At 37.3% G+C, this 27,902-nt stretch overlaps 1 protein-coding gene and 1 long non-coding RNA gene across 5 annotated transcripts in view; one reads left to right on the forward strand and one right to left on the reverse strand.

The window, feature by feature from the left end:
- Positions 1 to 27,902, forward strand: part of PXDN (peroxidasin) — a 158,555-nt gene that overhangs the window by 93,185 nt on the left and 37,468 nt on the right. The window contains exon 24 of one of the 4 annotated variants that reach the window (XR_005953795.1): positions 6,386 to 7,107. The exons of the other annotated variants lie outside the window; for them this stretch is intronic. The gene's annotated coding sequence lies outside the window, so the exon portion shown is untranslated. Of the gene's footprint in view, positions 1 to 6,385; positions 7,108 to 27,902 lie in introns of those variants that run through there. 4 annotated transcript variants of the gene reach the window in all.
- On the reverse strand, positions 7,379 to 10,330 carry LOC121344174. The gene is made up of 5 exons (XR_005953807.1): positions 10,051 to 10,330; positions 9,880 to 9,977; positions 9,478 to 9,665; positions 8,925 to 8,998; positions 7,379 to 8,361 (listed from the first exon to the last, which is right to left on the reverse strand). It is a non-coding gene; the product is annotated as an uncharacterized LOC121344174 (long non-coding RNA).

Genomic DNA, 27,902 nt, shown 5'->3' on the forward strand with positions numbered 1-27,902 from the left:
AACTAGTGGTTAGGAGTCTTGTTCCTTGTATCTCATATTAATAGGCATTTTTTACTTATTTATCTGTATATTAGTTATCCATGTATTAGTTATTTTTCATTAACTGGGGTTTGTATTCTGTTACAATTCTGTTTCCCTGACTTGAAGGCAATGCAGAGACCTGTGTACTGAGAAGTGGAAATTAATTGTTAGGGAATACTTTACAGTCTGCACAATATATCCTTCTTTTTTTTAATGTGTTTTATATACATGATTGAACGAAAATAAAATGCTTTTTTAAAACTAAAAGTCAGAGGTAGAATTAGTTGCCTAAACTAGAATAAAAAAGCAAGAAAACAGTTTTCAACTCTAGGAGTCAAGCTGTGAGTTAGCCTAAGTATTTAATAGAATTTAGGAGGAAGTTTTGATCTTAAACACTTTGGAGAGGACAATTGGCTAATGGAGCTGCTCACCTTCCTGTCTCCAGACTTATTGGAGTCAACATTGATACTATTTGACATCTTGATCATAAAATATATTCTGGATCAAGGCAGACAGAGAGAAAAAACATTTCTTAACTTTGTTTGACTAGATTTGGAGCAATTAATTGAAGGCAGGATGGCCTTGAAGATAAGAAACAGGATGGTTTTGTTCTTGGGTTAGCTTTTGGCATGCTCAGGCTCTCAATATTTAAGTCTCCCATCTGTAAGAAAGACATAATAATGCAGGCCTCTTAAAGTCTTTCAAAATCTCTGAAGCTCACTGACGGCCTGTTGTGTCTCAGAGAAAGCTTACTGTTGTTCCTTCTTATGTGTTATTTCCTTTCCTTGTTTATTTTTCATTTTGGTGATCTTTGCCTTTATTTTGAATAGAATTTTGGTTGATCAAAGGGAAACAAATCTACCATGTACAACACCTCCATAAACTTTTAACCAGAGGGGGAAGCTGAGTCTTAGATGATCTGATTATGACAGAAGTTTTCCAGGTCTGGGAGTGTCTGATAATGGCCTTGCAGTGCCTGTCACTTCCTACAGCCGCTCTGTAGTGGAGATTTAGAGTTCCCTGTCCTTTCTTCCTTCCTCTCCTGTAGATGGAGTTAGGCATGTGAAGAATTATTGGAATTTATTGGATAAGGGAGGGAACTGAGTATCTGCAGAAGTGCTTAATGCCTACTTTGCCTCAGTTTTTAGTGGGAAGATGACTTGCCTTCAAGATACCTGTCTGCCTGGGCTGGTTGATGGTGTCAGGGAGCAGAATGGTCCCCCCATTATCCAAGAAGAGGCAGTCAAAGAACTATTGAAATGCTTGGATGTTCATAAATCTATGGGACCTGGCAGGATCCACCCCAGGGTAATGAGAGAGCTGGCAGATGAGCTTGCAAAGCCACTCTCCATCATTTACCAAGAGTCCTAGCTCACTGGTGAGGTTGCGGATGACTGGAAGCTGGCCAACGTGACACCCATTCACAAAAAGGGTGCAAAGGAAGATCCAGGTAATTATAGACCAGTCAGCCTGACCTCAGTACCTGGCAAGATAATGGAACGGTTTATATTAAGTGCCATCATGCAGAATGATTGTTTAGCCTGGAGAAAAGGAGACTCAGAGGTGACCTTATCACTCTCTCCAACTTCCTGAAGGGTGGCTGTGGTGAGCTGGGGGTCAGTCTCTTTCTCCGGGCAACAACAGATAGAACAAGAGGACACAGTCTCAAGCTGCGCCAAGGGAGATACAGGCTAGATTTAAGGAGGAAGTTTTTCACAGAAAGAGTGGTCAAATACTGGAATCATCTGCCCACGGATGTGGTGGAGTCACCATCCCTGGATGTGTTCAAAAAAAGACTGGATGTGGCACTTAGTGCCATGACCTAGTTGAGGTGTTAGAACATGGGTTGGACTCGATGATCTTAAAGGTCCCTTCCAACCTAGAAATTCTGTGATTCTGTGAATTACTGAGGCCATACTTGTGCATATCTAATTCCTGCCAGATAGCCTGTGCCCTTAAAAATAAATCCTCAAATCAATTGAACATCAGATTACCCATCTGAAACTAAACTGAAGGAAAAATGCCAGTTAATATAATTTGAAAACAAGCATAGAACATCCCAGAATTTCATTGAACCCCAGTGAATTTGAAATCATCATCAGACGATGCATAGACAAAAATATTGTCTCTGCTAGCAGATAGAATTGAGTTTTTATTAGTTTAATTTTCTGAGATGTTTGATGAGTCCTAAATTCTGTCTTTCATCAGAATGTCTGATGTTTTCAGACAATCTTCATCCTAAATTAATCTGGAAAATATTGTCTTCACATTCTGTTGGCATATTTACCTTCCTTAAATTTTCCCGGAAAAGCATCAACTCAGACAAGACATGCTTCTACTTTCTCAAAACACTAGAGTTTCTGCAGCCATGCAATGTTCAATCATCTAATAACAAGTTTGTTTCTTTCAAGTTGTTCATCAAGAATTCCTGATAAAGATGTAAAGATGTCCCTTTCATAAATGTACCTGATGAAGGATGAGAGATGGGCTAATTTCACAGCTGAATTCAAATTCTTCTGAAGATAGGTATATCTTTATAGCTTGAATTATATTTTCATTCCCTTCCTCCAAAAGGAATTAGCAGCTTTAATTCTATTATAAGAAGTTAAATTAAAGGTTTCCTTGTAAAATGTTGAGCACAGGTAGAATTAAGCAAATTATTTCTTAGATATACCCTTACTCTCTGTTAGTCTTTGAACTCCTTGTCTAGTTTGCATGGATGTATTTACTAAAAGATTTTTATGATAATCACCAGTGATCTTGTTGCTCTGTGGCAAATTTTCTGAATGTCATGTCTTGATGTCATAACATAAAAAGTAAATTTGTATTTATATATACTCCTAGTAGGAAGAAGAACCTTTTGTACTTATCTAGATGCTGTTGACAGAAGTTACTGTGTACAATGGTAGGCACTCAATCAATATAGTATTTCTCCAGTGAATAGAAATCTCTCTGAAGATAGCTACTTTATGAGAAATACAACTAAAATTATGGTCAGAGGAAAATGTGATGTTGGATATTAAACTTAATATAATGCACAATGGCAGATAAGAAACTAAAAATGGGCTATATGATAAAAGAATATGCTTAACAGTGAGCAACCTACACTAACCCGAAGGGACAATTTCCTTTATGTAACTGGGAAAAGGCATGCTAGTGCTAATTTTCAGCTACTTGATAATACTTAACGTAAAAGTTTACTGAGACTTTTATTTTTTTAGTACTTTGACAGTAATTTGATGGTGTATAAATCATCAGAGGAGCAATGCTGCAATGCAGTTTGCTGATGTAGCTCATTATGATTGAGAGGCTGAGAACTAGGTGGTGCCTAATATTAAATGCTCATGGAATGAAGACAGAAAATTCACAGATTTGAGAACAACTTTATCTGAAGTCTAGGCTGTTCTGCATGCAGGAACCGCTGATTGTATGCCGGGGCAGTGATGCAGACATGCAGCTGACTCCAAGGGCTGATGAAGCTCTGTATGACAGTAGATGAAACAATGCCAGGCTTCATACCTTGAATGAGTTAGAAAGAACCTGCACATTTCCATCTCATTCCAACTAACATTTCCCAAAAAGTTAGCATAAACAGGCCAATGAGTTTCAAAGAATGGCAACTTTTAGATATCGAAAAACCAATGGAGTAGACAATGCCTGGGATAACTGGCAGCATGTGAGCTGCTTGAAGACTACAGCTCCATGTAATTTCTACATTAGCTGACAAGCTCTGTTTGGGTCCAGCCCTGCTGTCACTTCTCTGATCCACCCTTCAGTTTGCCCTCTCTTCTGCATCTGCATTGTTTGCTTGCTTTTTTTCCTCCCCTTGTATCCTTAACTACTCATCTTAATCCTTCTACTCCCATTAAATTTTCATCCGGGTTTGCTTGTCTCACTCCCACTTTGACTCCACATTGGGCTTAGTTGGAAAAATCAAGCATGTCATCAAACCCCAGCAGATCAATTAGTCTAACACAAGAAGACATTGCCTGTAAACCTGATATCTCGATTATATCCATGATGTAAGGATGACAAATGGTTTACTAAATAATAGACTTCATAAATGCATTATCATTTCAATTAAATATTCCATAGCATTTCTGAAAAGGCAATAAGAAGTGAAGTGTAGTGCAATTCTCTGCTGAGCTTCACAGACAGGCCTAATTCTAGGTCTGTGTAAGATGCTGAAAAAACTAGTTGGCACATGATATCATCACCAGATGCTAGAGTCGTCACCAGAGATATAATTTGATGTATTTCTTGTGGTTAGTGGGCCACATTATTCCCCTTTGTATAAAAGCAATGATACATCTGTTAGGAATTGCACTAGGCCTTTGGGATTTTCAAATGCGGCTATGCAGTTTTGCAGCTGTAGCTCATTGTAAATTGTTAGATAATGAAGATTTAGATTGGGGGGGGGGGTGTGAAAGGAGAGGGATGTATTCCATATTTCATTTTCTTAGTATTGTAACTAAATGTCCTTATATTCTAGCTCACTTAGCAGAAGAGAGGCTTGAAAAATAAACATTTTATTTGGTTTATTTTTTTTCAAGAAGTGCCAACTTCTCTCACACTGATCCCTTTGCACAGCACTTTGCCATGTAAATGTCATAATTTATATCTCAAAGATGAGATGAACTGACTGTGGTATAAAGAGTTGGTCTTACACAATCGCCAGCACACAAGAACAATGCAGGAATTTTGTTAGTGATGCATAAATATTTGCTACAAAATCATATTTTAATCATTGCCATTTGATCCCTGAAATGCAGAGACAAAAGATAATTTCAGTTAAACTTGTTCCAATGTAATGAAAAAAATAATTTCAATGAAATATGTAGATCTGAAACCTAGTTTGGACATTCTAGTGTATATGTCTTGCAGCTGAGTTTTAACATGTGAAAAAGAAGTACTTTCAGAGTTGTAAAGCCTGCAAACAGAGAGTTCTTTCTTTTAGAATACTATCAACCTAAGCATTTTTTTTAGGCCAGCAGCTTAGGATGTCTGGTGAAAGAACTGGTCTTTACATGTGCTGTTGAAATGTGTATATCTGGGACAAAACCTCTTGTCTCTGACAAGTGCTTTTTGCTGTATATACTGTGGCCTCCCTATTCACAGCAGTAGTTAGGAAACACCTCAATTACCTAATGTTGATGACATTTCAGGAAAATTTGTGAAGATAATTCAGGCAAAACCTTGTATATCTGTATGGAGGAAAACTCTGGTCAGCCTGTGAAGACATTTAAAACACTTTTTTAAAGGTAAATCCACCTGAGAAATCCTGGATATTAAAGCACCCCTGTGCTTTAATGTCCAGAGTTGCTTTAAAGGCTTATCTGTCCTGACAATATCCAGATTCTATGGGTTGGTCTGTAACAGTCCATGGCCTCTGCATACAGGAAGATTTGTTATTCACTGTCTTTAAGAACCAATGGCTGCATAAGAGAAGCTCCATCTTGAGCCAGCTTGGGAATTTCTTGTTATGGATGCCACCAGCTCTGAGGCCATGAGACCATATACGAGCCGAGCAGCAGATGGAGCCTTGCAGTTTAGCAGGGTCTCCTCACATATTCCTGATCCCTGCCTGAGGCTTTGCTCCAGCTACAAAGTCACTGCTGGCAGACAACATCCTGGGCCTGCTCCAGGCCCAGGGCTGTGCACACAAAGTTCCTCTTTTCAGCCTAAAGAGAGATAGACAGGCCCCTGTCTCTCAAAGAGGGGAATGGGGATTACGAAGGATTTTGCCATATTTTATTATATTGAGGGGAAGCAAGGGAGGACTTCAGCAAATGTTGTGGCTGGTGATACTTGCATATGTTAAAGGGTTTGCTGGTAATTTCAAGGGCATTTGCAACAAGCTGAACATTGCTCAGTCTGGAGAAGTCCATTCTTTGGGCTGCCGTTTGACCTTGGCCGCTTTTTCTTTTTTCAAAGATCTTTTGCTCTCCAAAGTGTAAACTTCAAGTGTGTCTTTTTCCCAGTAAAATAATTTATGAACTTAAAACAACCTTATGAATTTCTTGTAACTTCTGCTAAAACCGCCTGGTTTACACTAAATTGCACACAGGTTTGAGGCCTTCTCTCTTCAGTTTCAGGTTTACAGGACAGGTCTGAAAAGTACATTCACAAATCCTTAATGTACTCCCAAATCAGGACACTAGGCAAGCTACTGTGTGTTGATTTTATGCCTTGCAAGCCTCCTGACATTTTAATGTCCTTGACAGAAAGCAGCAATGATACGTTTACTATTTGTTTTGCAGCTGAAAAAAATTAGAAATATTTTCTCTTTTATTAACCAGACCAGCTTGTGGACACCAGGGAGTCCTTATAAACCTACTTTTTTCAATATTTTACTTTCTTCCAGGTGGCTGAGGAAAATAATGCATCTGTTCCAAATCTCAGCAGAACCACACATTACAGACATTACCGGAGCCCTAAAACAAACACGTTGTGTAAGGCTGGAAATGTTTCAAGAGTTCTCACAATTATAAATTCATCTGACATTCACTTGAGAACCGTAGCCGCTTGGAACAAATTATCTTTCTCAACTAGCTAGCTACACCTACATTTTCCTCAGTGTGCAGAAGGGGTAGGAAAGCAGTGGGGCAGGCAGATGGGTTGAACTGAACTGAGCCAAGAAGGGGCAAAGGACATTCCCAGAAGCCCAAAGTCTATGACTGGGAATGGGGTAATAAGTTACCAGTCCCAGGTTTTACTCTTCTCTGGTGGTTTGAGCTGTAGTATTCATTGATTTAAATTAAGAGTGATACATGAGGAGAGAGCAACTTCTCAATAACTCAAAGCAGACCTCTTGTGCCAGAATTAACTCCTTTGCTTACTTTATTTAAGCTATTTATACATCGTTTCATCAGGAAAATCCTCCTTGTGACTCACTTCACAGTTTCATGGAGTTTCTGGGAAATCTTTATGACCCCATGGATATTTTAGCTTGTTTCTACTTGGGACAAAGCCAATACCATTTATGTTTTCTGTGACAGGGCATTTTAAAAAATTGTGTTTGTTTTTATTTTTTTTTTTTATATTGTTCAACAATATTTTATCCCCATTTAACAAAAAATGTTCACCATAACTATTCGGGGCTGTTTTATGGTAACCTCATTTTCATAGATTAGTTTTTCTTAATTGTTCATCTTTATAGATGGCAAAGTTAAAGCATTTTTATCTCTTCAGAGGTTTTTATACTTTTAACTGCCTTGCTGTTATTTTGAGACATAATACAGTAAAAACAATTGTGCAAAATTTTGTGTTGCATTAACTTAGCATTATTTTAAAAATGTCACCCCTTGTCAAAGACCCAGAAAAATACCATTGCTTATCAGTATAATTTTTAAAAAAACCTGGGCTTAAGTACTCTAAATAATGCATTTCTGAGCAGGAAGAAAATTTATCTGTGAGGAATAGGATCTGAGGGAAATGCAAGATGCATGAAAAAAACAGAGTAAACAGGGGAAAGAAAAGCAAACAGAGATTTTATTCTGTAGAAGGGCTTAAGTTGTTGATACAACCAGTGCATTTTTACAACTTCTTTTTAAAGGTGACTGCCTTAAATTATTTTATGTCCCATAGTTTGAAGTGATGCCAGCCTGTCTCTATTTAGACTGTTGCTTGTTTTTTGACTTATGCCTGTTTCCAATTTCTGCTTTACTGTAACCTCTTTTAGTCTTTTTGTATTTATTTTTCTTTATTTATAGCATTCGTTAGTTCCCCTCCAGTTTTTGGACATGAAGTGTGTGTGGCAGGGAAGAGCAATGATTTCAGCCTGCCTTTGTACAACTCCCTTAAGGCTCTTCCTCAGCACATGCAGGAGTAAAAAACGGCTCTGCACTCAGTTATCTGAATTGGATGCCCAGCCCATGATGTTATCAATACTTGCAGTCTCACAATTACTGACAGTGAGCTCTGATAATCCAATGATCTTGTTCTTTTCTTTTGTCATGCTCTACCAGTAGTTTGTTGGAAGTGATAAAATCCAGCATGACTGGAGAAAAAGGACAACTTTGTAAACCCGGCACTTTTATACTACTTGATTAATGATGCATTCATGTGGTTTAAGTGACACTATTCTTTTCCCCAGGACTCTGTAGACCTAGGCATTTTCACTGATTTTTTAAGGTACACTGACAGACCTTATACAGTTAGGGGTGTTGGAAGCAAGAGATAAAGCGGAAAGGAGATAAGAGGGTGAGTGCATATGTTCTTGCTTTGAAGTTTTGTCCAACCTGGATCTTGCATCCATCTTCTTCCTGCTGCTGCTAACATCCTTCTTCCGTGGCCATCACTTTTCTTAGATTTGTGCTCTCCAGTGAGAGAGAAGGGATGCTGGAAAGTAAATAAATGCATAAAAAAAGGCATGAGGGGTTTAGGTTCCCTACATCAAGAGAAGACAGACAACAATAATGGTAAAAATTTCTGCCTTATGAGATATAAGAGATGAAAAATACAATTTCTAAATTTGGAAAGTAAGTTGGTACATGCTATTACATCTGGTAAAGTAAATTTCTTTACCAGATGGACATATATGAATTTGAGGATTACAGGGACACGTGAGGATGATTGGATTACTACATGGTGATTACTAGAGTGGCAGGCAGTAACGCATGGTGTATATTGGGACTGCTGTATTAACTGCATGCTGCTTATGTTCACTGATGGATCATGTTTTGGATGGACCAGACCTAGTGCAAGTGTACACTTCAGCTCTGACATGTCAGTCTGTGCATCACATCCAGTGGGCCCCATGTGTCCTGGAACCCTGTCCAGATCATTCCACATACCGTGGATTTCCAAATTAACCGTATGGAATTCCAAAACCTAGCACATGTACACATATTTCTGCCGAGGAGGTGCCACTCACAAACTGCCAAGAAAACAGTGTACCTTACCTAGAGCAGAAGGAAGGGATCTTGAATCTCGTCTCAGAAGCTTTGGTAGTTCACTTACATCTGTTGCTGAAAATCTGGAAGGGATATGCAGGAATGAAAAATACATTTTTCTCTACGGAATACACTTAATATGTTGAAAATTTTCTTCTGCCTTTTCAAATAATGGGAGAGATTTCAAAAGACAATGCCTGCTGAGAATGATGAGATGAAAGATTTCTAAATTTGCATTTCGAGCCAGTGTTTCTGAGATTAGAGATACAACATAAAGGGTCCCTTTCAGTAGCAGTCATTTTTCTAGCGTGAAGCCCAAAAGAACTCTTCAAGCTTTAGCATGAGATGCAAGAAAATGCTTTTAAGCAATCATTTGATAGAAAACACTATTTCGCTAGTTTGAGCATTGTGGGATGCTCAGTTAATAATTTAGACAACGACTAAAATCAGTTATGGCTATGAACTGTTCACCGTTATAGTTATTTACATAGAGGTATTCTAGTAACATTTTTATATGTTTTGGTGCATAGGTAAATGTTTTTAGAAAGTGTATTAAATATACCTTGTTTTGAATATTTGGTGCAGATTCGATGTTCACATGTAAAATCATGTTATGAACTTCAATCACTGTGCCAGGTGTTCATCTTCCTCAGCTACTTCCTCCAATTCTCTGCTGCAAATTCATGTTCCAGATCCTCTTCCTTTCCCTTGTGCTCCTCAGGAACATTTCCTTCCTGCTCTCTGAGATCTCTACAGCAAAAACAAGATTATGTGTCTTCAGTATACCAAGCTGATCTCTCATACATTCATCATTATGAAAATTTGATATTTTTCTCTATGAAAAAATTCACATAAGATTATGCTGTGACAAGCATAATCAGCTTAGTGAGCTCTGGTGGGAATGCTGCAGATATCTTATGGTGGTGTTAATGGATACTTCTGCCCTGGAGTAAGGCAATCTTACCTGGCAGTGGCTTGGATGCACCTCTGAAGATGACTGATGTTGGGTGCTGAGCAAAATGAGCTGTGGGACTTTGTTCAGAGGATACCCAATTAGAAACCCTGAAATAGAAGAGATTAGTCTATGGAAGCCTTGGCAGTAGCAGGGAAATAATAATTACAGGCTGAAAATTACCTCTGCACCTCAAGCCCGATCATAAAACGACAGAGCTTTGTGCCAGCTCTGTATTTTCCAACCCCTTTGCGATACTTGGATCTTTGTTTGCATACTGCAAACTATAATGACAGTGTGCATTATTTCTAGGAGGCTGCAGAGATCATGCTTTTTCCTTGCTCTAGTCAGAAAGGGTCTGTTTTTCTCATAGCATTTCTTTTCCACTTGTCATCAGAGCAACTGATTGTTCCTTTGGTTACCATGGGGACTAGAAAGACATTCAGCATATTCATACACATATTTTTAGAGGCTGCCTTAAGCCTGCACAGTTCCAGTAGCTCAACACCATGCTATCTATATTTATGTAAAACTTTATCTCCTCTCTGAAGGAAATGTGCATTATGAGCTCTGGACAAGCTCACAAGGAGCAACAAGTAGCACTAGCCATATAATTAGCTCATTTTTTTTCCATTTTTTCATTCTGTTTTTTAAAAGAAACTTAAAATAAAACCAGGGGCATGGGGGCGGGAAGTCAATTCAAAGTCAATTCAACCCCTTTAAAACCTTTGTGTTCAAAAGCAGAGATTGCCCTTAAGCCAACAGAAGTATAATTACTTTTGTCTTACTCTCTTGGACATAAATGACATACAGATGTAATCAATACTAGAGAAAGTTAACACGAAGGCCATTTCATTTGTGTTCTGGGAGTAATAGAACAAGAATCATTCCATGTTATTTTTCATTAGATCAAAGCTGCATTAGGCAGGAATGTTGTATTTATGTTCTAAACTTGGATTTCCCTCAGCAAAGAGCTTTAGGCCCAAGCTTTGGTGATTAAGTTAAATAGTGAAAGTCTGATTAAACACTTCAATGAAAAAAAAAATTAAAAATCCTTGACCCATGGTTCACATTTATTTCTGCCTTATTTTACTGAAAAAAAAAAGTGATTTTTTTTTAAGAAGTAGCCTGGTGGAATATCGTCCTGTTTATTTTTTCAGTGCATCTAATCACACGCCAAGTGATTTTGGATGTTTTGGTGCTAGAGCAGAGATGCAAGGCACTTGAAACTGTCTTCTGCTTGGCCTGCAAAATTTCAGGTATCTAAAACCACTCAGCAGTTTAGAGATCCTTGCCCTATCTTTAAAATAATGTCCTCTTTAAGTGGAAACTCATTGTAAAATTGTTCTGTGGCTGAACTAGTAAATCCTCTGTCCCTAACACTGGGATATTTTCTTAAGTGTTTTCCTTACATTTGCTGGATTTTGGCATTGTAAGAAATGGTATCCTTACTCTTTTTGGAAATAAAGGGAAATTGAAAAAGCTTTGGAAAATTCCAGTTCAAATTTGCTCCTTTATCTTACATGAATAACTATGTCTCAAACATTCTCAAAAGCTGACCTTCCTGGGTTTTCTTTGAAAAACGGACCCTTTTTTACTTCTACTGTGAAGGCCCTTAAAGGCTGCTTATCAGATGGTTGGCCAAGAGAGAAGAAATAAGGCTTCGTTTCTGGGCATGGGTCAGAAAACTACAGTAGACTCGTCAGAAATCTCCTATTCACAGAAAATTTCCCCAAAGAATGAAACGTTTTCTTAGAGCCAATTACAAAAGATATATGGCCGTCTGAAATGCACTGAACATCCAGCTTTCCCCATGCCATCTCCAAGTTAATGAATTTCAGATCTGTCCTGCACAATTATGCTATTCCACAGCTACTACATCCTTTCCTGCTTCTCCCCTCCATTTTAATCTCATAGTACCATTTGCCCCGGATTGGAATATGCAGTTTGTGTGAAAAACACTCAGCAGTAACCAAGTTGTGTGTTTGATCTGATAAAACCTCACATCCCCGATTCCCTGAGCTGTTCATGCTATGAGGTTACGTGAGAATTCATGCATACTTGGATATGATGGGCTTCTAAAAATAACAGACTCCATGTACATGCACACTGACAGCAGAAATGCCAGACATTCCTCACTGCTCCAGGCTTTTCTACTGAATGTGTGTGCATATGAAAAAGAAACCAATCTGAGGAATGAAACTACCTCCCATTAAGGCAGAACTCTAAGAATTGATTTAGCAATTTCTTTGCTAATTGTCCATAGATTCTTTGTTTCAAATAATCGGCAGCAGTAGCCCAAAGTACTGTAGGTCTCCTCCTGCCCTTGGCTATTCTGTCAATTTGACTAACTGAAAAAAATCAAAGGGAGGGCTGCAGTCAAAGGAAATTTGTTATTGAAACAAAAGTGGATCTGCTTCACTGCCAGACTTTCCATAGACAAAAGGGTATTTGTTTTCCCCTTGGTACCCACTGTGGCATGGCTTTCATTAGAAAGTTAGTGGGCCAAGGTTACAGCTGTACAGGATTGCCAGCCAACTTTTGCAGCCAAATGGTCTAAAGCAATCCATGAGAGCACAGCTGCCTCATAGTACAATGAGGTGAGGAGCACATGATGAATAACTAAGTCTGTGTCTGTGGGGGAAGTGGGGAAGGGGAACAGATCACCAAGGATATTGCAGAATGCAAGTAATACAAATTATTCAGAGTATTTTCTGTCAGTGAAATGAGCTATGTATCTGATAGTGCCTGAAAGAACAGATGGATTGAAACTAGTATGTCACATCCAGCTCATCTAATCTCTGGCCAAGAAGGGCAGGGAAACATTTGAATTCCCAGCTTCAACATAATTTATTTGCTTATGGTTTCTAGTAAAATCCCAAAGCTGGGAAAACCTGTTTCCCATTTCGGGCACAGCCAAGATTTTCAAAAAACAACAATTCTCAGGAGATTTCATGAAATTTTTTCCAAAACCACATAACTATTTGAGAAGATTTTGGCATGGTTGGTTCTGCCATCAACCCAAGATGTAATTTTGGTAAACTCCAAGCATAAGCAAAGACCAAAAATCTCTCTTTCAGCCCATATTTACTATGAAATGTCTATATTTTATTTACTATAGAAATGTCTATATTTGAATTCAATAGTAGTGAACAAATTGTATTTATTGAATTTTATCCATCTTCCTTTGGACTTTAAAATGCTGTGTAGCATCAATTTTTTCTAAGAACAGCTACCCTTAAAATCAGTAAGATGTGCGTTAAATCAAGAATAAGTAATTTTTTGTTCCTTTGAAACTTTCTAGAGCCATGGGAGAATTGATACATCTTGCTAATCCTGCTAGTCTTTCACACCCCACCCTGTAGGCCAGGACACCATTTAAGCTTGGCCACAGCCTCTCTGTCCCTGTCCAAACTGTTTTTTGTCAGTTTGCAGCTATTTCCATCCTCTTTTACCCCGACTGGATCCTTGGGATCAGTTGTGCACCTGGATCTGTGGCTGTTGACGGACCCTGCTACCAGCCCATGCTCCTACCCAATTTGCTCAGCCATGTAGGACTGCACCCACCTGGTGAGAGCATGACTTGCTCTGGATCACCTTCCCTGTCATTACCCTTAGGCAGCAGTTGGCTCTTGCTGTGCCCTGGCATTAAATTTTATCAATGGATTTATTTTTTCTTCTTTTCTTCTTTTAAACAGAAGTACTTTTTTTGTGCACAACTCCACAGCACTATTTAACTCTGAGCTGATAGTTACACTTGGATTCTGTCTTTAAAGAAACAGAAATATGGTCAAATTTTGTAATGAAATTATTTGTGTAGCTTGCCTCTGTTTCTGACTCAGCTCTTTATGTGCTGTAAACACTCTTTGTACAAATACAAGCTGATGCATAGTATGGGGGAAAAGAGATTACAAGATTGGACAGTCCTCAGTGTTTGGCAGTAGCTTCATATTTTCTGAGAGCTTTCTGTTGCCAAAAGCCTAGCTCATGAGGGTGACCTAAGCAGTAGTGATGGATGAACTGCCTGCATGGACCCTGCTCCTGATACACTCTCATGGGAGAAATAAATCATAGTGGCCAAACATCTTTAGTACCAATCAGCACCAGAAATGGCCTTAAGTCTTTATGTCCTCCTTGTTCTTTTTGTCACTTTTAAAGTCAGAAAAGATTAAGTCATGCCATGTTTTCTTTCCTCAGCCATATCCGGATTACCCAGTCCTAATTCCTTCAACATTCATGGGCCATGTTTTTAAGACCTTCAGTCATTTCTGTTGCTTGTCTGGACTGACCCACATTCTTCTTGATCTGCATTGCCCAAAAATGGACATGGTGCGCCCCCTGAGGTCATGCTACTGACAAGTTACTTCATGTGTTTTGCAAACAAAACTATTGTTTATCTATCCCAATGTGGTATGCTCTGGTTTTTTGTAGCAGCCTAACACTGAATAACTTTCAACTCATGGCTCACCATACTTTAGAGACCCTTTTCTATAGCAGCAGAGATCATAATTATTCAGCCTGTCATTACACAGCTGATCACTCTTATGAACAGAACTTGACATTCATTCCTGATGAATATTCTTCCCCAGACAATATCTCTAATATTGCTCAGTGATTCTGTGGCAAACCTATTTTTAGAACCAATTTTCTTAGCAGAGGGTGGCTAAAGCCACTGTCACTGATGCCAGATTATAACAGGTAATATTTGCAGTGCCTGTTCTGTCCCTCCGCTTTAAAGTAGCTCAGACACTGACAGCAGGAAAGACACCTCTGCTTTGATGCTTGGGGTTAAGCATCTACAGGCATTTTAAGCATTTAAACTTCCACTGCAGACAATGAAAATATGGTTCAGTGTAACTCATGAATATTTGAGGATTATTTACCTAATCAGCCATCAGTACAATGATTCCTGAGTGTCATTTGAGATGCCCAAACTTGGCAGCAGAATGACAGAACTCATGGAACCTGGGGACATCTGGGTCCTACTGGATGACAGCAGGGTGTCAAAAAGGAGATCCTTTCAAAAGGGTCTTTTACATGGTACTGGATGCCTCTGATAGATGGAACCAACCCCTACACAATTAATATACATTTAATCTCCAGAGGTCACTTCCAACTCTAAGTATTCTGTGATTTTTTGATAGTGAAAGGAAGCAACACCCACAAGTTGTAGCAAGAGCAATTCCAGCTGGATATGGGGATAAATATTCCATTGTGACATTGGTTAAGCACTGGAGAACAAAGGCTATGGGATCTTCATCCTTGAAACAGTAGAATCTCAGCTTGACAAGGCCCTGAACAGCCTGACCTGGTTGATAGATGGCTCTGAGACAGGGATTGGACTACAGCCTCCAGAGATACCTACCAACCACACTTTTTTCATTCTAAACAGCATGCAATGTTACTGTAATTTCTTTAGTATTGCATTCACATCACATTTAATTAGGCAATAAAGAGACAGAAGAAAAAAAGAGAAGTGTAGGAAGTAATTGAAACTATTTTGTTTCTTTAACTGAGAAAAAAACCAAAAGACCATGGCAACAACTCCCATTTAGTTAGCTCAGCACCCTTAATTAAAATAAATAGCATTTCTTTATCAAACCTCTTTATCAAGTTTATGGTGTATTTATTCCTTATGTGACACTTCATTACTGTCAGCCATGACCTGAGAAACTTGACAGATGGAGAAAGAACAGCAGTTCACTGGCAGAACTGGAAACAGAATGTGCTCTTCCAGTGTTCAAAGCTTTAGACAATTTTGCCTGTTTCCTGTTGGGAGAGCTCTTTTTTATACTGCTGTTTTAATGGATAGTCAAAACTAAATGAATGCTGTGCTTGTTCACACTTGGACAAAATATGGCCAGCTTGCTAGGTCATGTTAGAGAGCACTTCACCAGCAAGGCTCTCTTCTGATGTAACTTCTAATTTATTTGTCTTAAATGACATTAATGTAATCTGAGTCTCCATGTTCCAGTGAATTCCTGAACAGAGTGAAGGGAAGTCATACATGGACTCTGTTTTTTCTCTCAAGATCCCAGCACAAAGTAGAAATGGGAAGAAATAGTCACCATAGGAAAAAGCTCTTCTGTTCCAGCTGTTCTATTATGACAGCTTGAGCCCCTGAACGTTTCGTCTCCCGTTGAGCTACTCCTTTTCCTGTCTTGTTTTCTCCAGCCTGACAGCTAATTTACTGGCTCCCTATTCAATTCTGCCTTCCTTCAGACTTTTTTTACACTGCCTGTTTTATAACATTGCTATCCTTTCTGCATTCATTTTTGGGTCATGGTGGTGTGGACTCCTGGCAGGTCATTGTAATTAATCACGTGCATGAGTCCAATCTGCTTTGCCTCTCTCAGGAAAACATACAGTGGGATTCCAGCTTTCCTGGAAAGTTTTACTGTTTGAGCTTTGTTGTATACTCCATAAGTTTTGACAGGATGGGATATCTTACTATTTGACTCTGTTTTTTTCCTTTGGCAGTCAGACAAAGAAACCCAAAAGTCAGGCACTATAGCTTTACTTACAAGGTTTGTACAATTTATCTGGATTTATTTTTTCCCCTGTTGACTGAATGGATTTCTTGCAGTTAAGTTTCTGTCTTGGATGCATAAATCAATTTGTTTCCCACCTTTTTTCTATCTGCATTTATTTGTACAGTCATACCTGACAAAAGGTGATAATAAACAATGGGCATGACACTGGCAAATTCCCTATATTGGGACTGTAAGTAATTGTAGGAAATGTTGGCAAAGAATGCTACTAATGGTGAAAGCAATAAAATATGTTAATTATTGTCAAAGAACTATGTGTGCATTTCTATCCAGCAGTGGTTGGAAGCAGATGTTTCAGCTTGGTGTTACAGGCTGCTGTGGCAGATACTACCTATTGGAAGTTCTTTGTCCTTGAGCATTTGGAATCTGGTTCATACCTAAAACCTGAGTACTTATGTATCAAAGAAAAATTCTGTGAGTGTTTGCTATCCTCTGGATAATTTTACTATTCATACAAAGGTCCAATACATTGGAAAACAGCTAAGCTATTTGGCTTCTGTAATGTCATGTTTGAATCTTGTAAAATGTGTTCACTCTTCACAACTCCTAAAACATACAGGAATATTTCTTAACTAAATTCCTGTAGAAATGAAACAGAACAAAATACAGTGTTTAGAACAGATAGAAGTTTTGGTAAAATTATGAGCTTATGGAAAGGAAGGAAGATGTGGATTTTTCAGTTTAGCAGACAGTAAATAAATAACATTGGAGCAAATATAATGTTGTTAAACAGAAGTAGTAACATTGTTCTCCAAAGGAAACAACTTGTTTTAATCCCCATATTCAACTCCCTCTTACAGCAATAATAGCTGCAAATGACAATCCACAGTAATAGAAGTCTGTAGGTGTGTTAAGATGACTGCTTCTTGGAAAACTGGAAAAAATATGCACTGTGGATAATGCAAATCTTAGTTGTTCTAACAACACTGATCATAGAATCAGTTAATGAGTGCAGATGCCACTAATCACACATAGAAAAATCTAGGCATTTGGGGACGAAAACAAAAAAGAAAAACAGCTGATAAAATATAGTACTTTGCTGAAGACTTTCAGATATGGAACTGTGCTAATTTTGGGTGAGATCCATTTCACCTAAAACCTCTATAGCAATAAATTAAATAGTGTTATAAAAGATCCAGTTTACAATTTGGATGAAGCCATCCTGCTTTAGTGGGATAAAGCCATTTATTATTAATGACACAAACAGTTTCATGCCTGTTGCCTCAGTGCCAGAGTGGTTCCTGGGTATTTCTAACTTTGTAGTATAGCTGTAGACCTAAGTAATAATTTGAATGCCTAAAATTCTTCTGTGCTTCAGACAGGAATCTTAACAGTTTTAACTTCAAAAGATGTCCTGAAATTACGGGCATCAATAGTTACTAGGCACATTCTAACAGAGCTTGAGAGTTTCCAAGACTCTTTGACAGATATTTTTCATTCCATTCATCTCCAGAGGGGCTGTTCTTACTTCTGGCTTACTTCTGTGCTCAGCATTTTGCCTTCGAAAGAGAATGAAGGCAAGGAGCTTCCATGCAGCTACTCCATATTTGTGTGCCTAAAGATTTCTCTTTTGAAAAAAATTGTAAGAAGAATTAAATTTTCTTCTTTGCTGCTGCAATTCTCTAATCATTTTTCTGTTAGGCCAAAGAAAAATACCACTACACACCTGGTTTTATCCACGCGTACCACTGTACACATGGTTTTAGCAAGGAAAAGCCAGGAATACGCTGCATCCCTGTTCTGTGTACTTTTAAAGACAAATGCAGACTTCCAAATTGCCCAGAGACTAAAGTGGAAGGTGGATTTTATTTATGATACTGGAGCTGCAGAAGGTGCTTCTGCTGGGCAGAATGGCTGTCCCTTTCCTGGTTTATGGTGGTGTTCCCATCCTCTAAACAGGCAAATCAGGCACTGATTTTAGACAGTCATAGTTCATGTTCACAAAGTCTATACTTTAAATGTTATTCAAGTAATCTGCCTTGAGTTCATTAAATGCTTATTTCATACCTATGAAATGTGAGACTTCATCTGGCAGAAGTGCTGCCTAGACCATTCTAAGCTTAAAGACAATATAGAAAATTACAGGTTTCAAGTTTTTTCATGCTGTCCTTTAGAAAACTGCTAGATTTGTTTTGCAGTGCTGGGTACTTACAAAGCCAGGTGAAAAAAACCCAGCAGATATTAAAAAGACTGAGAAAGATTCAAGACCTACTCTGAACTAAACCTATTTATTTTTACAAGGGGCATGTTATACCTAATAAAACTGCCTACAGGAAACTTATATTGTCAGGATCACAATAAGAAAATTGGACAGAAAACTGGGGTTTATACTACAAGGGTAGTTAAGCCCAAAATGCAGCTTGAAAATAGTCATATAGAGTGACTTTGCTCTGACAATACTTAACACTCATGGTCAAAAATGTGAAAGGATATTCATTGGCTCAGAATCTGAGACATTAATTTTGAATCTGTCTTTATTTGGTCTGTCACAAAAGGCTACGTATTTACAAGGCAACTGTGCACCTGGGGCTACTCTGTGGCGCTGAGGCCAAGGGGCAGGGAACAGAATCCATTATCATCTTAGGCACCAGAGCAGGTCGTACATCCCTTGAGATCAGTTCCTAGACTGCTTTAACATTCAGGCCATACCTGGAAATTGTTTGATAGAGTACTTGCTGGCCCAGGAAAAATGATGCCAGGGAATGTTCTAAGAGTTTAACATATTCAAGTTCCAGTGCCCAGGAATGTTCTCTGGCAGTGCTTGATTTGTTAACACAGAAGCAGCCAAAAGACTTTTGTTTTAGACACTTAAAATGACACTTGAGACACCACTAGCAAAAGATGATCTCTACAGAAAATTAAAGTACACACTGCAAAAAAAATATGGAAAGGAATTGTGAAGATGATGAATGAAGATATATGAAAGGTGCAAATAAAAATACAATTTTTTATTGAATAAATCACTGAAAAAAATCAATACCTATTAATCTTACTTGATTTTAAAATTCCAAGACAAACAATGGCACTACCTTTTTAAAACTATCATTCTGATGACATTATGCCTTTTCATTCTGAAGCATTACTTTGATTCCTTCCACATTCAATCAGTATTGACCATCTTTTCTATCATCTTCTCTATCATTCTATGGATGTACCATTTCAATAGAACAATAGACCTATGCAACTTTAATCCTTATGTATTATTCTTTCTCATTTTCATTATTCTTTTTGTGGTTTAATGTTTTATATTCTTTTCCTTCCAATTTTCCAACTTCTAATTTATATATTTTTAGCATTAGTTTTCTGAATTTTCAAGATATCACCCTAGTTTTATAACTGCATTCTTATTTTGTTTACTGGGTTTTTTTGTTTGTTTGTTTGTTTGCTTATAGACTTATTACCTTTTGGACATGAAGCAAAATACCCATAATTGATTTCTAACTGACATATGATTTATCTGCCTAAATTCTTTCTGTTAGCTGACTTGGCTCATAATTCTTTTCAGCTCTGGGAAATGTCTCCTTTCAAAGCACTAATTATGTATATTACTGTTTTGGACTTTATTGTGCTTAATGTAGCAAGACTGATAAACTGAGTTTTTGTACTTACACTGTCATTAATTTTTGCTTACACAACAAATTCAACTTTTTGTCTCTCACAATGGGATTTCAATTTCTTGCATATACATTCATACAGAATAAAAGAACTGTGTAATGCATGCTGAAATTTCAAGGATGTTTAAATATTGTTCAGAATATGTCAGAATCACATTCTTGTATTTTATTCATATTGCTTTCACTGTATAAGAGATTTATGTTCCTTAATTGTTGGACTGATGTTTACACTGCTGCTCATTCTGTTCCATAGAATGAATCAAAGATTTTCAAAAACACAGCAAGCAATATTTCCATCTTGTAATCTATTTTCTACAGCTTTGATTCTTGAAATTTTAAGATTATTTTTGGTCTAAAAAATAATTTCACAGACAATTATTTCCATATCAATTATATAATATTGATCTTAAGATCCTAATAATTAATTAAATTGATTTCATTGAATTAATTATTTAATTTCATATCAAAGATATTTATTCCAACTCCAGGCAAGGAAGAAAAGAGGATCTAGATCACAGTTCATGTTCTACTAGCCATAAGAATGAGTTTGGGAAGATAATTTTTTATTTTGAGGTTATATATTTAGAGAAGTTGCATAAGTCTGTTGAGTTATTTTGGCTTCCTTATTATATGCTGTAGAGATCAGCTATGCTTCTATAACTTTGCATTTGCCTTTTTAATTTTCCTAATTCCCAATCTTTTATTTATAAGCGCTGTTGTTAAGTGCTATTGATGTGAAAATATCCTCACATATTTTTCTTTTCTGTTATTTATATTCTAAAAGATGCGTGAAAACAGAGATGGAGTTATTTTTTAACCTATATCTTATAGCCGACAACATAGAGTAATCTAAATTAAAGCTCACGCACAATCTAATATTTACAATTTTTTTGGCAGCACGTTGCAATAAACAATAAAAGATTGAGTGTTACCTCATGCATTGTCCATCACCATAGTAATTATTACCTAAGTTCAGATGAAATGGACGTTCTTTAATCCAGGGTAGTGATCAGAGGCTATAGGACATTTGAAACTACTTCTAAGGAAGAAATTAAAACCTTATCTGGAGAATTTCTCTGCCAAATGAGGGTAAGTAGAATAAATTTTCAGCAAGCTCTATCACTCAAGCTTAAAGAGAAAAAATTGCATGTCATTCCTTGGGTAAGGAAACAAGGGTTGTGTAGAAAAAATAAATAGGTACTATTGTTTCTGTAAACTCAGTGGAACAACTCTCAAGAATCTTTCTATTTAAATTGCATTTATATAGTGATTAAAAATGCTACTATCCACAGTTATGGTTCCATTTTGTTATTCTTTTCCTAGGGGACCAGCAGGATTGCTGTTTGTACTGTGCAAATATCAGATCCTACTCTCTAAATACCAAGATGCTGAAAGAACTTAAAAATCACAGGTGTTTCTGATGAAATATAGCTTGCAGGAAGAGAATATCATAAGCAATCCAATTTGGAATTGTTCCATATAGAGGCACAGGAGTAGTGTGTGCTAGAAAACACCTGGAGGACTTTTGTTTAGATATTTAGAAATATCAGGGAAACCACCCAAATGAAACTATAAACTAATTGTGATCTCTATTCCTAGCCAAACCAGGAGAAATTAAGTTAATAGATTTGTTTTAGTATATAAAGCTGGCTGTGACCTGGAAAGCCTCAGACTGTGATCTATAATTCCCTCCCTAATGGCTGCTGAATTGCTAGCTCCCATTCACATATTAATTTTTTGCAAATGTTTTTTGGTGCAAAGACTCAGGATGTTCAGTCTTGAAAAAGACTCAGGCTTCAAAGCACAGTTTGTCTTTCCTTCTCTCACATATTCCAAACAGATTTTTTTTTTTACTAAACAATGGGAAATACCTTTCTCACAGTGAGATTTACTTCTCCTTACAAGTATCTGACAGTTAACCTTGGCAGTCATTTTATTTTAAGAGGATGCAAAAAAATTTTCTGAAAGTTCTGGGGCTCTGATCATCTGGCAGCTAAAGGATTCCAGCAGAGCATGGCTTGGCCTCAGTCTGAGAGTATGGAAGTTTAATTGTCCATGTGAATACTTCAAACCAAAGGGAGCCTGAAGGTTGAGGGGCATTTCACAGACTATCTGCCTGAGAGGATATATATTGGAGAGTTTATCTGTTCCTATGACTATTTCACAATATTTTAGTTATCAAAAATCTATTGTACTCATTTGCATTCATTGAATAATTACACAATAAATATATTGAATAATAGCCATTCAGGCTATTCATGCATATCAGCAGTTTCCCCTATTCATTATCTTTCTCCAAATTCTAAATCACATAATGGAACAGTATGATTTCTTGTTGATTCCTGGTATAATTTTGAGTGATTTGCAAAAACTTTACAAACTGATGCATATTGATGTTATTGGGAATATTTCCACTCCATAATAGACTGTAAATCAGACACATTTTGGTAAGTACAACATTTTCAAGAAATATTTTTGAATTTTTTTAAGAACATACAAACCAATCTCAAAGCTGGGAGAATTCTAATGTGTGGCAATGAGCTTTGTAATATCATAAATATGAAAAAACATATCACCCAATGATAATCCCACAGAAATCAATGTGAAATGACTTTTAAAATTCTTTCTTATCAGGAATTTTAATGTCCTAACTTTTTTTCCTTTTCAATTAATAAGTCACTTCTTTTTTCATCATTTGCTCAGGAACTTAATACATGCAAGCTTACTGTCATGATGTTGCTATCATGATGTTTTCCAGCCATGGATGCTCTTATATTCACAAACATTTGTGACCATGGAAACAGCTCTCCAGGAACAGTCCATCCCAAGTCCAGTAGAGGTGTCTGCACCTTGCATTGGTAAAATACAGTTCTGTGAAGGGTAGCAGCTGTGTCAGCTCTGTGCACAGTAGCAACCTAAATAGGAATAACACTTGGAGAATCCCCAGGTAAAGCTCCATAGTAGTTTTAAAGTTTCCCTAGTTCTCAATTTGACTTTGTCTAATGTGAACCTTAGCATAACCCTCACTGGATGCCATGTGGTTTTGCTTTTGCATACAGCTGCATTCAGGAATGTTACACTTGTGTGAAGTGATGGCTTTCCTATCCCTGTGATGTGTCAAATCCATTGACAGGAGAATAAGCTGAAAAATCCACTCTGTGTTCTTGGGCATGAGGACTGGAGAGCTAAAGAACATTGTAACCAGGTTCTTACATCAATATTTGCAGTGAGGTGAAGTTATTACCAGCTGGAGATCCAAAGCATGTATTTTAAATATTGGGTTTCTGCTACTTGTTGTGACTTTACAATTTAAAATGTATTCTCTATATCCAGGTCTAGAAAAGATAACATTAAGGAACTTTGAAGGACAAAGGGCTCTATTACTTGTAAGAATTGTTTCCCAAGACAGACTCTTTATCTCAGTAGAGAATCACAGGCTTGGTTCAGGAGAAAAGCAGAAATCAGTCTGACAATTCTAACAGGACAATTTTGACTCTTCCTACCCTTGAGATTTTTGCACAGTTGCATTTCTGTTACATTAGCTGTAAATCAACATGTGAATACAGTAAATAGTTAATTAGAAAAAACCCTTGTAATCTGTGAAAACAGTAGTTTTATTTCTTTCCCCTCATACTGAAAAAAGAAAATTTAAGAATAGTTGTTACAAAAGCATAAAAAACTGTGAAACAAAGATATCTGCATATTTTCAGACTCTTGACCATGTGCTATTTTTCTTCTTACCTGCTTGGTTTCAGAGATGTTTAGTTGAATCACTACAATTGGGACTTAAAAATTCTAGAGAAGAAGGGGACACACTATTTACATAAAAAAAAAAAAATTACAGCCTTGTTATTTGCAATAAGAAGATGTTCCTTCTTAAATGGGAAGGTGTGAAATGTCTTTGAAATATCAGAAGAGAAACTGTGTGAAGCATGTATTTCCTCTGGCATTATACAGTATTTTTATAATGGATGAAAATCTAAAATATTTTGGAATAAGCTTTAGATGAATAAAATTCAAATCAGAAAGAATCTCACTGAAATGAGAACACATAGATATAATTAGTAGCAATCCCTTGAATTTATGATTATGCTAGTCTGAAAAGACTTTTTATGTGTAATTGCTAATTGCTAGAGTTTACACCTAATGAAATGGGCTTGCATTTCTTCTGGTCTACAGAGTAATAATTTCATGGACTTTTTTTTTTTTTTAAATAAAAGATTTCCATAGAGACTACTTTTCAAATCTAGTCTGAGTATTCACTGCCAGAATGGCTTAGTTCCAAAAATTTTGTGAATGTATGTTTTTAGGTGTTGCCAGAATTAATTCTGAAGTCATTTGTCAGTAATATAGATTCAGTGCAGAGGAAACCATCAAAAGTTTTAACACATTGCCTCTTGTATACCTGACTTTATTAGAGGATGATATAGGATTAGATCCTCAGTCAGCATAAATCAATCTAGTACAACCACGAGGATTTTTGCCAGCTCTGATCTAGTGTCTAGTCAATCCTTGGCCTGTTCACTAAAACAACAGATAAGTTTGCCAAGTTGGACATAGTAGCTTAATTTGAATTCTGCTTTGATATGAGAAAAGTTGGACAATAGTATCAATCAAAAAATGTTTTGTTTGATGTCACAGGTAAAATTAAATTCATTTAAATTAATTTCATAACCCCTTCTCTTATACTTGGTGAGAGTTTTTTCAGCAATTTGTACAGATTCAGATAGCAGTCTGTCATTGTTTGTTCTGGATCTTGACCCAGCTTCTGCAGAAGTCAAGGGCAAACTCCCACCGGCTGCTGAGACAGATTAGTCATCAAAGGCAAAAAAATCCCTGGAGTACCAATTCTTCATAGGGATATGCAGAAGGAGATGATCACAAGCAACAGTAGTCATTACATAGAAAGGAAATTTTTTTTCTGGGGATGAAGCATTCAGGATGTTTATTAGAGCTTTTGTCATGTTATGTTCTGGAATTAGCATGCTTTTCTATTGCAGAAAAATAGCTGGCTTTTTGCCAGGTAGGATTTTTTCCCATTTCCACTACATTTTGGATTTTTCTGGAAACATTTGTTACTCCAAACTGTGCATGAATATTTGTCTGTTTTTCCAATACATGTTAAAAATTTTTGTATTTACTAAAATGCAAAAAAAAAAAAAAAAAGAAAAAAGAAATCCAAGTAACAGAAATGAAACAGAAAGCATTATGAGATTTGGATATGATGTTTCAAAGCTTTTCCCCACAGCTTTGAAGGTATTCCTCAGAAGAATTAAGTATACTGAAATATATGTCATCACTGAACTTGCCAGTTGAAAGGAAATTTGGGTAAGCCCCAGAATTTACATGCCACAAAAGAGGTGCCACAAAATCCATGGTTCTTAAAGTATAAAAGTATCTTTTCATTTTCAGAAGAAGTTAGCTGTTGGCTAGAAACTGGGTCAAGAAGCTAAGGGAATTTCCAGAAGATTGCCCCAGACACCTTTTCAAAGACTGAAGACTGAGAGAGGGAATGTTTAAGGGGAAAAGAAGAGATGTTTCCACACTTCCTATTTAAGTAGAAGATCCTTGCTTCCCTTTTCCAACTTGTCTTTCATGATCTCATATTTACACCTCACTTTGCTCCTCTTTTATTTCTTCTCTGAGACTGCTGTGGACAGCATCACAGTTCGTGACAGTATGCTGGCACAAGATAATATTTGTAGCAGTGTTGCTAAAGGATTTGGAAAGATTTGTCCTGTAATACCAGTACTGGATACTCAGGCATCCAGACAGTGTAAACTGGTGGCCAGTCCCACCAGTATAAAGATTTAATGTATTGTAACTGGTGAGTGAGTGTTGGCTGCCTTTACTAAGGTCGGAAGCTGTGCCACAGAAGATGCTCTACTTTTATTCTAAGGTACATGAAACACTAAATTATGCCTGACACATGATGAAACAAAAAGATACCAGATATCTTATGGTTAAGAATATACCCAAGATGGGGACTTTTTCTTGTTTATTATCCTAGCAACAACATTTGGTTTTCTGTTTTTCTCTTTCTTACTTGTAGGACTTACTCAGCTTAGAGGAATGCATGGTTATTGTTGACATATTCTCACAGCCATGCATTTCTAGTCACTGTTGGGACCTCACATATTTATTACACAATGAATATTCCCTATTATTTGTGGACAGATACTTGTTTCTAGAGTAGAATTTTGCCACTTTGTCAAGTATTTTTTTTATCTCCTTTTGCTCTGGGTACAGAGCAAATGCAGGTAATCCTTGCATCTTGTGCTGTGGAACTACTCCCTGTTAGAGAGCTCTTTATTAAAAGATGTTTTTTTCTCATTCTCATGCAATCCTTCTCACAATACTACTCTATTTACTTCAGCAGATTCCTCTGGCTAAAATATGTTGCAGCAACATCTTTCTTCAAACTAGATCTAGCCTTTTCACAGCCAGTCAGAAACTGATAACAGATATACCATAAATCCTCATTTGGATTTTGCTGGTTTAGAATTACACTGTAGGTAATAATATTATTGAGTCTTTTTATTTTTGCTGTTTTTATTTGTGCATTTATCCTTACAGTAATTTTAAGTGAGAACAGTTTCATTTTTTTCAACATTTATCCTAGAAACATGATACAACATTGCATCCTGAAGGAAAAAGTTGATTTCTGTCTGAGACATAAAAGATTTGCTTATAATTACTTTTCAATCATTCTGGACCATAAACCTAAAAAGGTAGGTAATCCATTGTTTCTATCAGGAATAATGAAGACAAAATAGGATATGAAGATTTATTATTTAGATACTGCTTTTCTGAAACCAGTAGTTCTCATGAATGCGGGAGACTTGCTGGGGCTGGATTCACGAGTATTTTTTCAGAAGCAGTCTCATGGTTTGAGGGATAATCTCATTTCACACGGTTCGGGAGGAGGGCAATTTTTAAGTGCAGTCAGTAAAATGACATTAGCTACAGTGAGTACACATATGAAAACAAACACGAAGTTCTGTGTGAACTGATCCTCAGCTTCCTGTGGGAATGACATCTTCAATGGATTATATTTGAGCTCACTGAGAATCAGCTGGGATGACAGCTGAGCTGGAAGCTTTGCCAGAATACTCTCTGCCGTCTGGTTTTGTATATGTTTGTGATACCTATACAGAGCCTGTGCTGTCTGGGGTGGAGACAGTAAAATTGGTATGATGGACAATTGTGAAAGGAGCCTGATGTGTGATTCTTCTGAGCAATTGTAACATTATTTGAATAGAATAGAATCATTAAGGTTGGAAAAGACCTCCGAGATCATCAAGTCCAACTTTGCTTTAAGAGCTACCCTGCCATGTAAACTATAGAAGTGAGTGCCACATCCAGTCATTTCTTGAGCTCTTCCAGGGACAGTGACTCCACAGCTTCTCTGGGCAGCCCTTCCCAATGCTTACCTATGCTTACCTTCATATCAGTGAAGAAACTCTTCCTGATGTCCAACCTGAACCTCCTCTGACAGTGCACCTGTCCAAGCCATGGGCTGCCAGCTTCTCCCAGAGAATACTGTAAGGGACAGTCACAAAGGATTTACCGAAGCCCAGGCAGACAACATTCACAGCCTTTGCCTCATCCACTAGGTTGGTCACCCTCTCCTAAAAGGAGATCAGATGGGTCATGCCGGTCCTGCCTTTCCTAAATCCATCCTGGATGGGCCTGATCCCTTGGTTGTCTTGTATGTGCCATGTGATTGCACTCAAGATAAACTGTTCCCTAACCATATGTCAAGATGTTTCCTGAAATGTGTTCTCTATTTATGAAGTGTTTTATGGCTCAAGGATTTTTTATTTCAGTTGGCAGTACTGGTTAATTTCATGCCTTATGCTTAATTTAT

This window comes from Onychostruthus taczanowskii, unplaced genomic scaffold (genome assembly GCF_017590055.1).
Source record: "Onychostruthus taczanowskii isolate IOZ18803 unplaced genomic scaffold, ASM1759005v1 scaffold11, whole genome shotgun sequence".
NCBI lineage: Eukaryota > Metazoa > Chordata > Aves > Passeriformes > Passeridae > Onychostruthus > Onychostruthus taczanowskii.